The 17,408-nt window shown below is 23.0% G+C and overlaps 1 protein-coding gene across 6 annotated transcripts in view; it reads left to right on the top strand.

Annotated features, from left to right (window-relative positions):
• Nucleotides 1-17,408, top strand: part of LOC102676591 (phospholipid-transporting ATPase ID) — a 61,951-nt gene that overhangs the window by 19,307 nt on the left and 25,236 nt on the right. Inside the window, exon 1 of one of the 6 annotated variants that reach the window (XM_031509004.1) lies at nucleotides 6,786-7,511. The exons of the other annotated variants lie outside the window; for them this stretch is intronic. The gene's annotated coding sequence lies outside the window, so the exon portion shown is untranslated. Of the gene's footprint in view, nucleotides 1-6,785; nucleotides 7,512-17,408 lie in introns of those variants that run through there. 6 annotated transcript variants of the gene reach the window in all.

Raw genomic sequence — 17,408 nt, 5'->3', positions numbered from 1 at the left:
TTTTTTTTTTTTTTTAGAAAACTTAAATAATGGTCTTTATCCATTATTCATTGAATAATTATACTAATTCTCCAATTCTTAATACTCCTGCTTTACTTCTAATTTAGCTATCATCATAATTTTCTGCATCAATCCATTTCCTGCTGTACGAATATTTTTGTCCCTCGTTGTACCTCAATTTCTCTCTACGTTCGAGCATACAGGGATGAAAGTGTTTTAATCGGTGTTTATAAACGAGAACCATGAATATCGGCCAAATTCGTTCGTTTCTCGATCAAGTTTAAAACAGGCAATCATCGTTTCGATAACGTTCCCAAGATAGCATTTCTACGAGATCCTAAGCGAGATTAGTTCAGGCTGTATCGTCGATTGATCGACCAATCGATACTGTGTCGTTTCCTCGAACAATTATCACGGGAATTAAAGGACAATTTACTAGTGAATCGCGTTAGAGGAGCGTCCGTTCCGATCTCGCAAAGAGGCGCGTCAAAGTGAGACTATGTCACACATCGCAAGGCCATGGTGTGTATTATAAACGTCTAAAAGGGGTAGAGACAGGCCGTCCATTATGCATGCTTGCACAATGGATACGTATCTAGGCCTGCCACCGGTTTTATTAACCGTTTGACAGCCCGGGATGTATTATCGTGTAAAAATGACGTAAATAGAGAGACGCCAGCTGTTGATACATAGGGAAAAAGCTTCGATTTCGAAAAATCTACGAAATTATCTATTCCGGAAATCTTACATCGTAACAAATCGTAGCAAAACCAATATTGATTGCGAAGTTGTAAATTTTTACTTAGACTCGTTGTTGTATTATATATGTACAATCTGAAATATTAAAGAAATGAATTTGGTGGTTGATCGATATAAAATTCAAAACGAGTGATGGACTCAAAATATAGAATTTCAATTTTCGAAATTTAGAAGATATTTAAGTGAAAGCACGTCTCACGTATTATCTAATTATCTATTTAATCATAGTTATTTATCGGAACAATTTAGATAGCAAAACGACTTTGAACAACGATTGACACTTTTTTGTTATCGAGACGATTTTCTAAGAATGTGATATTATTAGGATTTCATGAGATTTGATATTTCAAATCCATATTTTATATCCATAGTATGATGAAGTTTGATCTTGTTTGCAGAATAATTTAGGTTAGGTTTAATAACCTAGAAGTTTATAGTATTGTATGTTATCTTATGTATCGTAGTTATTCGTTATTTCTCGAATGTTGTTTAATCTTATGCAGCAATCATACTATTATATATTTGTTACATATGTATAACTACTTGGAAATGAATTTCTGTATTTGCATTAATTAGCAACCGCAACTAAGAAGTGAAACGTAATAAGAATTGCTTTGTTCATTATATAATCGTGTTTAACTTAAATCTATCTTTAAACAATGGATTATCTATTTTTTCACTCTACATACATTATAAAAGAATTATCTTATTATAATGTACAATTTGATGTGAAAATATTAAGCGTGAAAATGAAAAGAAAAAGTATATAGAAAATATTCTAAAAATGGGGGAAAAAAAAATAACAATACTACCAACAATATTACTAAATAGCATTATCAAATTTTTCTAGAACATCTTTATTGCAAACTAGCCAAAATGAACAGCTTCGTCATTGTTACGCAAATGGATAGCGTTCAATAAAATTTAAGGTTAGATTGAATCTTTATTGTTACATATATCAAGCGTTTATTATTATTAAGTTTTCCGATATTATTTTTTTCCATATATTTTAAAATTCCCCAAAAAATTAAGTATCATAAAACAGACCAAATTGTCAAACATTTCTTTATTAATGATTTTCTTCAAGTGTATCGCGTTTTAAAGAAATTATAGGAAATTTCTTCAATTCTTCATCGTATGTCACCAAGTTATTTTAATAATAGTTTCTCAATGTATCGTTTGTCGTAGTAACTTGATAAATCTTGTATATTTTCATTGTTTGATTGAATGAAATAATTTTACAGTGAGAAACGAATAAAATAGAATCGTGTCGTCTCGTGATGATATATTATTGGCGTGTCTATTCTTGACGTAAACTTAGGCGTAAAGTCAGAAGTGAGGGCCATACAGAACGATAGCACATTTCGTCTTTTCATTACTTCGTCACGCGATCTTTTTGTTATTCCGATTCCTCCTGTTATTCATAAATATTACTTTTAATTTTGGTCATCACGACTGGTTTTTGATGTAATTGGCCAAGTCATTCGAAATATTTATTCGATGATATAAATGTCAGAAGATAATAATCGATGTTAACGCTTTCATTACATTTTAAAAGTGTGAAAATTGTTTTTTGATCATTGATAGGAAAAGTTTTTATTTTTAATTAAAGTAAATGTTATTTTATTTGTTAATCATGTGTGATTTATTCTGTTTTGATGATGAATTTATGGGGAAAAAATTCTAAGACTTATTTTTCGAATAGCATTAATCTATTTAATTAATCAACGATTAATAATTAAGAAAAGATTAATGGAATTAGGTCTGAATTGATCTTATTTAGAAGTTGTGTAATTTCAAAATACTATTTTATTTTAATGCATATTTTGTGTTTTATTTAGAAAAAAAAGTATTGCAGCAAAAGATATAGGTTGCAAATTAAAAAAATTATATATTCTAATCTAATTCGTATCTAATCTAACATTATTATTCAACTTTATTATTTGAAAATTAATTTAATTAATATTTACGAACAACTATTATAAAATATAATATAAAATATTTTATCTTTTATTTTATTTTATTTTAATCATTAATTAACGTATTCAGTGCGATTCGAAACTCGAGAAAATAATGATAAGAAAGATAAAATTCATAAGGCTTTTGAAACAGTTTCTTCTCATAAATTTTCGCAAAGTATATAAAAGAACCATTTGACGTCAAATAGATTCACTGCGTCAATATTATGTAAAAAAAAAAAAAAAAAATCATATAATCATTCTTATATTTCTGATTGTTTTTTTTTTCTGGAAGATTCTACTTCGTGATAATTTACGACAATAAAATCTTCTGTGAAAACACACGTGTTAGACCGATAACCAAAATGGCAGGCTTACTCAGCTACTTTGTCGCTAAATCACGCAATAACGTTATTATTTAGATAATAATATTGGCATGTATGCTTCTTAATTTTATGAGTACATATTAATACATCTAAGAAAGGGATGAACTTGAAAAAAAAAATCATAAAGAAAATATATATCATAAAAATTTTATCAATAATTCTTTTAGAATTTTAAAGTATATGTTAAGTATTCATATATTATAATTATATTATGAATATTTATGAAAAATTTAAAGATTTAAAAAGATATTGAATGTATAATAAAATTAAAAAATGTAAAAAATCTAAATAATGAATATTATTTGTATATTGTTATAATATTTATATAGGTGTAACAAATTTTTATTTAAATTTCTTTTCTATGGCTATAATCATAAAAATGTGATAAAAATATAAATTCACACGAATATTCAAAATTTATTTTATAATATTTTATAATTTTACACTTATATGAAATATAATGAAATAAAATTTCTTTTTATTTATATATTTATGTAATAATAATTAATTACATAAATATAATAATTTTTATATATAATTATATATAATTGTATATATATAAAATATTCTATTTTCATTTGTTTTTCACAAATAATTGATATTGAATTTAAACAAATTAATGATATTAAAACAATAACATTACGAATATATTTATTTTCTGAAAAATATGGAATTTTAAACTATACGATTAATAAAACACTTTTTTAGTTTATTTTAAACTAACAAATTGCATATGATTTTATACGATAAACTATTTGTATAAATATTTAATGAATAAATTTTATGAAATATATGGTTCACAGCGGAAATACGAAGACTGCTCCATTCTTGTCAACCGGAAGTATTGATTAATCACAGTCTTGTTTGAAACGTGATACCGATAAGACATAGAAAAAATCTGTCCATTGTAACTCATCAATTATTCTATATTCTATATCCTTCTATAAACATGTATATCTTTTTAAGACTTTAATCATTTAGAATGATAGAATATAAATAATTATATAAAATATATATAACTTTGTTTTATATCATTTTTTATTCTCAATACAATTAATATTCAGCGATTTGCAATTGTTTCACTGAAACGTTTGATATAAATAAAAATATATATAAATAAAAAACAATAAGAATTATTTTTGAATTTTTGTTTTTCTCAAATAAAATATTATTTATATTAATTAAAAATAAAATATGAAAAACTTAATTTTTTTCTATCTTCTAATATTATAATTTTTGTATGGTTAACTTTTATATTTTATTAGAATTATATATATATATATATAATAATATAAAAATTCTTTAAATTGTTTATGAAAAAAAAATGAAATAAAATACTTATAATACATTTAAATATCCCCATTGTATGTATTGCCCCATTCTTTTTTACGTTGAATCATTCAAAACGAAATCGAAACTTGGCATGATATTTATAATTTTGAGACACACATTTAATGTGTCCAGTTTTAAAAACATCGTCACACACAGAGTGATGTGACATTTCTTATTTCCTCTTCTCGCCGTTACATGATACATGATACGATTATTACCTTCAACCATAAGAGATTTTCGATGAATATATTTATCGACATAATGCTGACATATCGTAACAATTTAGGACAAAAGTATTTGAAAATGTCGTAACATGGCATTTGTAAAATGTCACTAGTACGATTAACAACCTTGTTTAGAAGGGGCCCTAGCAAGCAATTGCAAACTATTGTTACCCAAAGTATCTTGAGCTTCATGCATGTTCTAATTTCATTTTTTTTTGATACAAATATATTAACATAATAAAATTATATAATATTTATTCTTATAATATTTTTATTTATTACTTTCTAAAAATATTTCCTATTATATGATATAATATTTTTTATTTTTATATAATATTTATATATGATATAATATTTTTATATAATATTTTATATAATTTTATATTATTCATATATATTATCAGTTTTGCATGCTATATTAAATGAAAATCTATTTATTATTGTCTCATTTTTTTATAATATATTATTATATTATAAAATTATTATAATATATTTATAATATATTATATTATATATATAATAAATAATATATATATAATATATAATAAATATTATATAAATAAAATCATATAAATATCACATCTTTTATATGATATAATAGAAATATTTTTAACATGATGATATTATTGTGAGTAATAAATATTATATTCTCACTTCTATGAAATTGCTTATTAAAATAATTTCATGCATATGCACATTTATTCTATTATATATTTAGAAATTTTTTTTCAAATTTTAACAATATTTTTTAATTTTAATAATCTTAACGAGAAATGATAAGTGAGGAAAATTTTAAAATTAAATTTATATCGACAGAAGATAATGGATAGATCGTAGAATTCTAAAGATCAGATATTTGCAAAATATAATCTACTTAACATAATATGCGTTATGTACGAGAATAACACAAGTTCTTCGCGGAAGCACATCCTCATTAGGTCGCTGACTGAGCATGACTGAAAGTAGCTGCGATTACGCTTTTGGAGTCCCATGGAGAATGTAATCGAAACGCCTTTGTTCTTGGATTATCGAGGTCATTCGTGATTATTCATTCTTTTTGCTTTTTTTCACGCGAGTTATTTTAAATTCAAATGATAATTAACCGATGACTTGGTAGTACCATTTTAATAGTATTCTGTTTGTTCCATAGTTTTAATTATGAAATTAATTGAAATTCGAAAAATTTACTTTTCTTTTTGCATTTAACATTGTTTAGCTTATAAATTTATCTATAATTTAAATTATGAAGTTGTAAATATTTTAAAATTAAGTAAAACATAATATTTAAAAAGTGCCAGAAGTAGTTCTGTAAATAAGCATTTATTGATTACATATTTGCTTATACTTTTAAATTGTATACAAAAGTGAAGACTAAAGATAATATTTTTAAAAGGAAGTTCTGAAGTTCCATTAATAAGTTTTATTCTTAAAATTTTTCAAATTTTTTTTTCTTTTTCCAAAAAATGATAAAACAGATAAGTACGACGTAATATCTAAAAAATTTCATAATATTTTTTTACTACAATAATATAATAAACAATATTATTAATTATAGTTAAAATAAAATTAAAAAAAATGGTTGATAAGAAAAAAACTAATGATTGTAATTAAAAACGTTGTATGTCGCGTGAACTTTTGCGTTTTCTTGTCGGTAAACCGGCGTGGTTCCCCCCACTCAAAGGAAGCTTTTTCCTCGATCGAGGCGCACACCGATGGAGAAATGCCGCCTTGCCGTTTTGCTCGTCAGTCGAGAATGGCGTAAGCTTTCGACCGGACGGTTTTTCCGATCGGTGAACACGCTAAAAACGTTTCTCTTCTTTCGTGAAACACGCGAGGATCGAAATTGTGACGCGCAAGTTTATGTCCTCAGATTTCTCTTCTATATTTGTTTTATTTTTTTCTCTTTTTAACAATATACGACTGTTGGCCAATAATCCTACTCGATTTTAATAAGTGCCTCTCTTTTTGTTACGTTAATATACTAATAATATACTTATTAAACAAAAGGAAAAAAAATAATAAAATTCATATCGTGATATCGAGTGTTTGTGACTAACGGATTTCTGCAATTTCAAGTTTGAACTTTCATGAATTCGCGGGAATATTCAACGAACTTCGTGATTATATCTATCAGTGAAACAAACGAGTTGAATATAACCAATGCAAAATAAGTCGTTTCTTTTTAATTAAGATAAACATATAATTAATTATAAATTATATGAAAAATTAAGTGATCGTGAACTGGTTGAAATTGAACGTAAGGTCGACCTAACCTCGAAAGTTGTTCTTTTCGATGGTCATTGAATTTGAGTGTTTACTTCGATCATTTCTACGCAAACAAATCTATTTGATAAAAATCAACGAAATTCTTTATGGCAAACATCGTTAAGAATTGTCAATAGAATTGGTTTAAGAAAGTTTCTTTGCGACAACGTGGTTTCGAAAGTATATAGTGATTTCGTTGCCGCTCAACACCTTGAATTCATCTGAGCGAAGGTGGTCGATCGCTGCGAAGGATTTCTCACAACCTTGACCCACTGGGATCAATTCGTTGTTACGATTATAAGACATGAACAATGCCTCGAATCGAAGCCTTATAGATATCTTTGATCAATGAACAAAGATGGTTTTCTTAGCTGAACAGTGAATAATCAAGAAATGCATAATTCTCAAATGATTTTGTTCGAACAATGTTTCTGTGTCGAAACATCGAAAGAAAACGATTTTTATAATCATTGTGGAATAAATTGAAAATCATAAATATACATACATTTTTATTTTTGGTGATAAAACGTGAGACTGTCCAATGAGATTTCTACTATGCGAAGACATGATTTTTGGTGCTCTTCAAGGTATTTTATTATTCTTTATTTATATGAATAATTCAGAAATTCAGTAGTAATGATTACAAATATATAATTTTTACATTGTACGTAAATATATGGAATGAATATAAAAAGAATAATCCTTAAATCTTTTCTGTCATAATAATTTTAGATTTATTTTGAGATTTATTTTATGAATGATATTTTATACATTTTGTTATATTAATTTACATTATGATTAATAATTTTGATTTTATTTATAGTTATAATAATTCAAATTTATATTTTTTTTAAATTATGAACAAATTATCTATTTATATAAAAATTTCGATTTTACAACATTCGTATTACATATTTGAGGTTAGCCGTACATATAAGAATATAGCATTGGAAGAATTAACGTGTATTTATTTAGAAAAGTTTTCTTTAAACTTTTAGATATTAATGAATTTGTATAATTGTATTTTAATATTTATCTAAAGTAGTTTCATATAAAGTACATTATTTGTTATAATATAATTTTATTATTTTCTTAAATTAAATATTTTGTCACTTATATCGCTTTTCATCTAAGACTTTTATTTATTTATTGTCAAATATTAATTACTGAATCTTTTTTATATTTTTTTATATTCTTCACAAAATTACATTTCAGTTTAAAAATTTAAATTTTAATTATGATTTAACACGAATTCAAAAATCTTAATCTAAATAATCTAATCTAAACTCTTAACGTAACGTAACTTAACCTAACTAAAATTTGATTTAAGTTCAAATTTAAATATAAAACATTATTTGCATTGTTTTCTTTAGGATATTCTATATTTAATTGTATTATTTTTATTTTTTAACATTTTAATTGTATTCTATGTAATTATAATGATCGTTTTTATATATTTATATTTATAATTTATAAATATTAATTTGTATTTTTTTAAGAAATAGCGTGAATTTTTTTGATTGAAATATTTTCTAAATTCAAAACTGATATTCTTAATTCTCTCATCAAATAGTACAAAAAATATATATACATCCAAGTCGATAAAAAGTTTGTAATATTTACCAAATTTAGTCACAATAGTTACTTGATATCCATAATTTTATTTGCGTGCTATCTTAACTATTTGAGGTTCGAATCACGTTTGAGATTATAAGTTACATACTTGTAGATAAGCTTCAAACTTCAAAAGTGTTCATAATTTTCTTATAGTTTCATATTTTAGTAACCCACATACACAACAAGAATATAATAAGAAGTTTGCGTTGATAAATTTCTACTGAATTAAGTTTCTATATGGAGGAGTATATTTTATGTTCCAAATGAAAAAAAAGTAGAACGAAGCATAATGTATGAGATTATACAGAATAATATATAAATAATCCAATTATACACGCACGCACATATAATATTTCCAACGATTAATTATTCTTAATGCCCTAGTTTCTCTTACTACTTGTCCAACGATTAAATAAATTTACAACATTCGCGAATCATATGATAATCTTAACAATTTGTCAGGATCAATATTTCAGAGGGGTTGAGAGGCACTAAAAAAGAGTTCATTGTAACGTACGATCGATGAGAGAAACGTTAATACATCGCTCTTCTCGGTTTCGTATTGAGCTATACGATACCCGGCTGATTAAATACAGGACATTTATTTTCATTCTTCTTGTATCATAATTGTTATAATTCGATGAAGTAAGCATTCGACATTCTAACATTGCATTATAAATTATGTAGTTTAAACAAAAAAATAAATAAATAAAAATAGATGTATATATATTTCGATTTATAACTTTGATAATGTACGGATAATTTTTTTTTAAAAATATCAGATTATTTGATAGGTTATTTGTATCCAAAATAAAATTCGAGAAAAATTTAAAGGTTTATAGGTAATTTATAGGTATTTTTAAAAATATTTTTATAGATCTATAAAAATCCTACGGTAGAAATTTAAGTTATTTTAAATACTATGAAAGAGAAGTGGAATGAAAAAATTCGAAAAAAAACGATAAAATCAGAATCGTGGATCATGATAGAGAGATACGATAAACTCGAGTAAAAGTAGACGGTGTATAGATACGATTGGCAGTCGGCCAATCGTGATATCATGAATGTATGCATCATGCGTATAGTCTGTGTTTTCCAAATGAGCTTCCGTCATAGGAGGGAATACTTTCATTTCGCAATGAAATCCGTAAAACATTGGGCGTTGAGGCAAAACGTATTTTTGTTTTACACCTTTTTAACTTTAAACATTTAAATTAAATATACTGAATTAAATTTTTTTGATTTAATTAAATTTCTTTATTATCCAAATATTTTGTTAATATTATATTTGCTTTCAATGTGCTACTATCTAAGCACAATAATAAAATTAGTATAATTTCATTATTATTTAATATAAAATTAGTATATTTACATAAATACTTGATTTGCAATGGTATGAAGAATGAAACTTATTATATAATAAAAATATAGATATATTTCACAAATACATACTTCAGAATTCTATCTAAAAAATGATAAGATTATTTATAGTAATTTTATAGTAAATTTATAAATGAGGAGATTTTATTCAAATAATTGAAATATATATTATTTAAAAATATTCATAAACTTTAATAAATCTAATTCAAATAGTCATATTTTTATTTATTTTTATAAAAACGATTACATTAAAATTAGGAAATTAATTCATTTTATATAAAATAATAAATTATCTAAGTTAATTTTCTAAATTTTTATATAATTGTTTTTTTTATCAAATATAAATAAAATTATGATTTATACATATTTTTAGATATTATATATATTTATTATTTTCATTAGATTTAATTATAATTATCTTTATTCATAAAATATATTTAACTACAAATTTTACTTTCTAAATTAAATTTAAAATTCTCAAAACAATTGGAAAATAATCTTCATTATTATCACTAACATTCCAGTGTTCAAACAATAAATTAATATTACTAGTGACATTTTACAATGCTACAAGTTATAAATAATCAGTATAGCTAATAAATTGTCTTGCATAATAGTTTGTATAATTACATGAAAAATTTTATAAGTCAATTTTTCAAATGAATTTATTTCATTTGCAATTTATACTACTTCATATGAAATCGTAAAATTATAAAAAAATCTATAATTATATAATAAAATATATAATTAAAATATAAATATATAATTAAAAAAAAAATCTATAATTCGTAGATACATAATTCATATATCTATCAAATCTGGAGAATTTATCAAGAATAGCGAAACTTCTTTCAACAAAGATTAAAAATTACTTCTTTTGTAACTTTCACGATATAAAAAAAATCTTTATATTTTCTCAAACATTAATAAATACTTTATTATTGTTATTAAACTCTTGTATCATTTTCTTTATAAACATGATTATTATTATTATTTTCTGCATTGTTATGTTTTAAAAATAAAACTTCAACTAATTATATTTTTTTTATTAAATTAAATTTTTTCTATTAAATACATTTAGTAAATGAATATAATAATATTTGGATTAATTAGAATCTAAAATTATCCTGTATCTGAAGTCAATTTTTATAATTTTGAATCTAATAAATATAAATGAATATAATAAAAATATAATAAAAAGATCAAAATTAAAATTTGATTCATATAAATCCAGCCTACTATATTAATTTCAACTATCCATTCTGATTTTTCAAACGATATCAAGAATGAAAGAAATATGAAATTTTTATCTATTTACGTGTCTAATCATTAGAACTTAAAGAAATATCAAATTACATTCCAATGAATATAAGCTTAATCTTTCTACCGTTTCAAACGAAATGCATTGTTCATATCAAGTAGTAGTCATAATAATAATGTTTTATTAAACGATAAATTTAGAATGGTTATTCATCTATCATGCAAGAAGGAATGAATCATTAAATTCTAACATCAAAAAACATCTTCCAGAATCTCGTTTTCTTCATTCACTATTTTTTATTATCTTGTATATTCGATATATATATTATCACAAATTCAAAATTCGTGATCCATATTGAATTTGGCCTGAGATCATTCGTCTTTCAATCAACAATTGTACATAACAGTCAATAGTTACACAATAAGTAGTCAGGCAATATTAACTCGAGATTATGGTCGTGATTATATTAATCGTTTATATAATTGTTAGAAGACGATTTTGCGATTAATTAAATTGGCAAAACATGATTTAACAGATATTTGTTATGTTATGAATTTATTAATATGGTTCATAAAATTAGAAAAAAAATAAGTTACTTGAAGCGCAATAAATAAATGATTATTCTATTTTTTATTTTTTATTTCTTATACATTAAAAGATTGAAGTAGATTGAATTTTTTATATATTATAATATGTAAATAATAGAATGATAAATTTCAATATATTATATTTTTATGATAATATAAAATAATTAAAAAATTTTAATTATATAAATATGTATATTTCTTAACTACTACGTGGTATAAAGTATCAAAAAATGTGGAAATGTGGAATAGTTAACTGGAGATTTCTGAAATAATTTTAAACAACATTTTCCTTTGAAAAAAATTTTCGTTTTACAGCTTTATTAATGAGTTATTAACATTGATCAATCACAGAGCGCGTAGACTAAGTTAAGTCGTGATGGTAGTATTGGGTATATACTACCAGTTGAGCACAAACAAGTCTATATTAAAGTCTAGTGAATGTAATAAATGTAAAAGAAGAAGAGAAATTGATAAAGGAGAAAAGGAGGATTTTTAATCTTTTCCCTTGTTTATCAATTCCTTTTCTTCTTATTCTTTCGAATAAGTATTATCATTCATTTGTTAGAAAAGAAAATTGTTAGAAAATTTTATATTTGTATATCACAATTTGATATATTTTGAATAACGAACTTTATTCATTCTATATGAATAACAATTAATTAGTTTAATTATTCCTAAATAAAATATAATTCGATATAATTTTTTTTCTTCCTATAAAAATTCACTTTTTAAACGAAAGATTATTATAACTACGTCAATTCTAAATATAATATCGTTTATAAGAAGATCAGTTAGAAGATATTTGTACTGGCATATTCGAAATCTCTCGAAGAAAGATAACGTAACTTCACGCGATATCATCGAGATTCAAAGTTAACAATACGATCATGAAAGCAACAATAAAAAAAGAAAACACACATAAGAAAAAAGAAATTGAAAAGATATAAAAGATATAACACATAATAAAAAATTCATAATGTAACATTGCTTCTATTGTGGACACAAAAAGAGTGAAGTGATTGGAATTGGGGATTGCGGAGAACGAGTTAATGCAAGAAGGATACAAATTATTAGTGACCATTTGAAACGATAAACGATGACAGAGCATTTACCAAGTATGAACAGCGTGAATTTCGTTATCTCGACTGTTTTATAACATGAAATGTTTCGCGTTATGATATTTGCAGCGACGTGAGAGATACCTTTGCTCCTTATCATCGTCAAACATTTGTCGTGGCGATGTGTCGTATAGGAATAATACTATTTTTTTTTTCGACTTATTTGTTTTAACGACTCGTGCACGACAAATATTGAGATTTCTCATCTATTATGACTGGAAATTTGAAGAAACTTTCGCTATATTTTCTTATTTCCTTTTATGACTAATATTAATTGGTATATAATATGATATAATATATAGAAAGAAAATAGTAGAATTATTTCATTTTATTTATTTTTTTATTTATTTTTTAATATTGTAGTTTGTTTTAAGATGTGATAGTTATTTCTTCAAAGTTTAAAAATTGATAAATATTGTCTATTAGATTTAGTTTAGTTAAAAAATATTTTTGTAATATAAATTTTATAAATTTTTACTCAAATTTAATATTGATTTATATTATTATTATTATTTTTCTTTAATTTTCTTTTATATATATAAAATCATTATTTATTTTTCACAAAATTTATATATATTAAGAATTAAAAATATCATTTGATCATTAGAAATGGATTTAATATAATTGAGGATAATTGAGGAGATGATAAAAAAGTTATGTATTGCTATATGCCAAAGCATCTTAGGAGCTTTTTATTCATTCTTCAAAAATCAGCACAGATCCATCTTTGATTCCATAAATAATAATATAAGAGGGGTGACAAGCATGATAAAATGTAGTGTCAACTTTTCGTCATATCGTTCACTTCCGAATACAAAGATTCAATTCCACAAGGAGTTTTATTATCGAATAGACTAATATTACTTACTTAACTAGGTCCATTATACTATACAATATATCTATATATACAAGGTGTCGTCAAAAATGTGAAATCGGTTAATTGGAGATTCTTAAAGTAATTTCAAACAATATTTTTCTTTGCAAAAATTTTCGTTTGTTGACAAGTTTTAAACAAAAAACATCAAATCACGGAACGCGTAGATTAGTTAAATTGTAAGAGTAGTGTTGGGTATGTGTTGCCGAACATGAACAAATCCAAACAAATATGTCGAAGAAAGTTTGTTAAATATAACAATGTAACAATATAGTTTGTTAAATTTTTTTTCGAAAAAAAATTATATCGAATCTTATTCAGAAACAATAAATAAAATAATTAACTATTATTCATATAAGATTCTATTCATTTTTATCGTCCTGCTCTTTCTGTCTCTTTATGTTTCTTTTTTTTCATGAAATTTCTTCAAGAATCTCCAGTATTTTTATGACATTCTGTATATACAATTAATATTATGCTATTTCTATCTTATATCAAAATTAAATACATTAATGATAGATTAATGTATTTATAACCAGCTATATTAATATCTATATTAGAGAATAGCTAATAGAATGAATTTCATTTTATTATTTGATATAGAAAATTATTTAATTAAAAAGATCCAATAAAGGATTCTTCTGATCACAAAGAAATGGTTAATACTATTTCCACAGTTGAATTGTGAAAGTGAATAGGTTTGGTTGAGTTATATCTATTAGTGAACAAGAAGTAGAGCATCAATTTCTGATCTACTTGATGAGATTAGAAATTCAATTTAGCTTGCTTGCCACATGTATACTATCTTTGTTAGTTAAAATATGGAAAAAGTGATCAAAGTTAAACATCTTATATTTCAGAATAATGTCACGAAATAATGGAATCTTATTCATTTATTTTTTACTCAATATTAGCAAATAATTCATATTTCATATTTGTGATTTGCGAAATTATCTTATATCATATTTTTTCTTTAATATAATTTAATTTTTAAATTAATAGGCATTCGTTTCTCACTTTTAATTTATAAATAGAAATAGCAATCTATATAATATATTTGTTAAGAATAATATTAAAAGACAATATATTTCTAAATATATAATTGCCACAAACTTTCATTGTAATCTTTTATATAAATCTTGGCAAAATAGATTTTTAAATAAATAATTAAAAAACTTTTTGCTGTTATAAACTTAATTTTAAATAAATACATAATTAAAATACTTATTATTATAAGTTTATAGATACATATTTATAATATGTAACTTGTAATACTTTACTAATAATATTAGTTCAATTATGCAAAAAAATTCTGTAATAATTAGCAGAAAAGCTTTGTTGTACATAATGTATATATGTATAATATATAGATAAACTATATAACATAGATTGTACTTGTTTTGTTTCGCTAAATATAGTTTAATATATGAGGATTAAAAATTACATGAAAAAAAATAATACGATAATATTAATACGATAATATCGATGCGTTTAAATGCACATAAATAAATAAGGATCTCTATTTTAAATTTAGTCTTATTAATTTTAATTTATCTTTTTATTATTTTTACGATCCTTTTGTTATTAACTTCAATTTATTCTTGTTATTTTAACGATTATTATAATTCATTGATAAAAATTTTTCATTATTTCATAATTCATAAAAGAAATGCTAATTTCATATGCAACACGTAAAATATCATTAGTATTATATTTTTGTCTTTTACGATATAACGATCTGAATATAGTAGAATATAGTATTAGATTATTATAGTATAGAATTCGAAATACAGAGAACATTAAAATAGAATTAAATTTATTTTTTGAGTGTTGGCATAAATTAAAACAATGTCGTATGCTATATCTGAATTAACCTCTTAGTGATCTTCATATCTCGTGCAAATGGTGTATTATTTATATTATCGATACTATGAGAAAAAAATACGAATCATTTTTATGTCACTTTTTATTCATTCCAATCTCGATATAGTTTATCACATAATAATTTATCGTACAATACTCGATTACATATCTTTATTATTTGATATTATATCTGAGATTTCTATTTGTTTCACTTTAATATAATTGTGATTTCGATTAATATTATTATTGTTATTACTATGACTTATGATCATTTATATTTATTTATATAATGTATTAATAAATATAATAATATATATATAAATATATTATATATTTATATACGCATAAGTCATTCGATTTTATCTTTGCTTTTTATCATATATTAATGTCGGATATTGCATTCAATCAGCGAAATTTACGTTATATAATTGCGATGTATTATCTTTAAAATACATGTTGCAGAAAAATCTCTATTATCTTGAAATATTCTGCTATTCGAATGTTCAATTATTCAAATATTCTGTACACCATCAGAATATTTTCTTGATTATTCATTATTTTTACAATAAATTTTTATATTCCGTTTTATCAAAGAAGAAATAAACAATATTAATTGTTCATATTTACATTATATACAACATTAATTGTTATTTTTTTTTTGTTTTTTTTTTAAATCGCTTGTAGCTATGAAATAAAGTAAAATATTTTTTTATATTATTACTATTCAATATTATTACATAAACAAATTATTAGATTGATTAAAAATGATCAGTATCATATCAGATGAACTTTTATTAAAATAATTAATACTCTTCTCATTGAATACTACATATAATTATATATATTTGAATATAAATTATAAAACAATTGATCAATCGATTTTAAAATCTCTTGAATATTGAATATTATTAATTCATTTGGAATTGAATAATTAATCTTTTGTAATTTTAAATTATTTATATTTTCTTCAATGTTATTTTGCCTTGTTTTCACATTCGTTCATCAAATTATATCAATCTTCATAAGAGTCATTCTTTGTTGATCATCCAATTGACATGTAAATATGTATCTTTGTTGATTTCTCATTATTTTCTCAAAAATATCAAATCATATGCAATTTTAAATATTCAAGAAAAGAGTCTCGGTATTGATCCAACTTTATTTCTTACGATCGTTATTAATTTATATGTGGTCACCCTATATAACTGCAAACTTGTTTTGTTTTAATACAACGAATTTAAAAGCAAAATTAGAATGGTTTTATACAGATATACGTAATTTTCTCGAAACTTGATGCATTTAATTGAAGAATTTTCTTCTTTTTTCTTTTTTTACAATATTAATAAACTTTATCATTCAAATAATTATTCATATTAATAGTTTAAATTACAATATTTGAGAAATTTATATAGTTACCTATATATTTATAATAATATTAACAAAATAATTTTTTTTACTTATTAAAATTATAATTAAATGTACATGTACAATAATATTATATCATATAAATATCAAATAAATTCTTGTAAATGCACAAAACATATTATATAATATATTATGAATATTTCTTTTAAAATAATCCTATGTGATGAAATATGCACATAAGTATAAAATAAAATTTATGTTCTTTCATTAATCATTAATAGAATTAATATTTATAAGTATGTCTTAAAGAAGTATATAAATCTTGTTTAAAAAATATATTAAATATATATTATATATAAAATAAAAGTCGCATAAAAGTAAATTTCTTGTGTTTAGAATTAAACTTGAGTTAAAATCTG

Source organism: Apis dorsata, unplaced genomic scaffold, assembly GCF_000469605.1.
Source record: "Apis dorsata unplaced genomic scaffold, Apis dorsata 1.3 scaffold_117, whole genome shotgun sequence".
NCBI lineage: Eukaryota > Metazoa > Arthropoda > Insecta > Hymenoptera > Apidae > Apis > Apis dorsata.
This window is presented reverse-complemented; position numbering and strand designations above follow the sequence as displayed.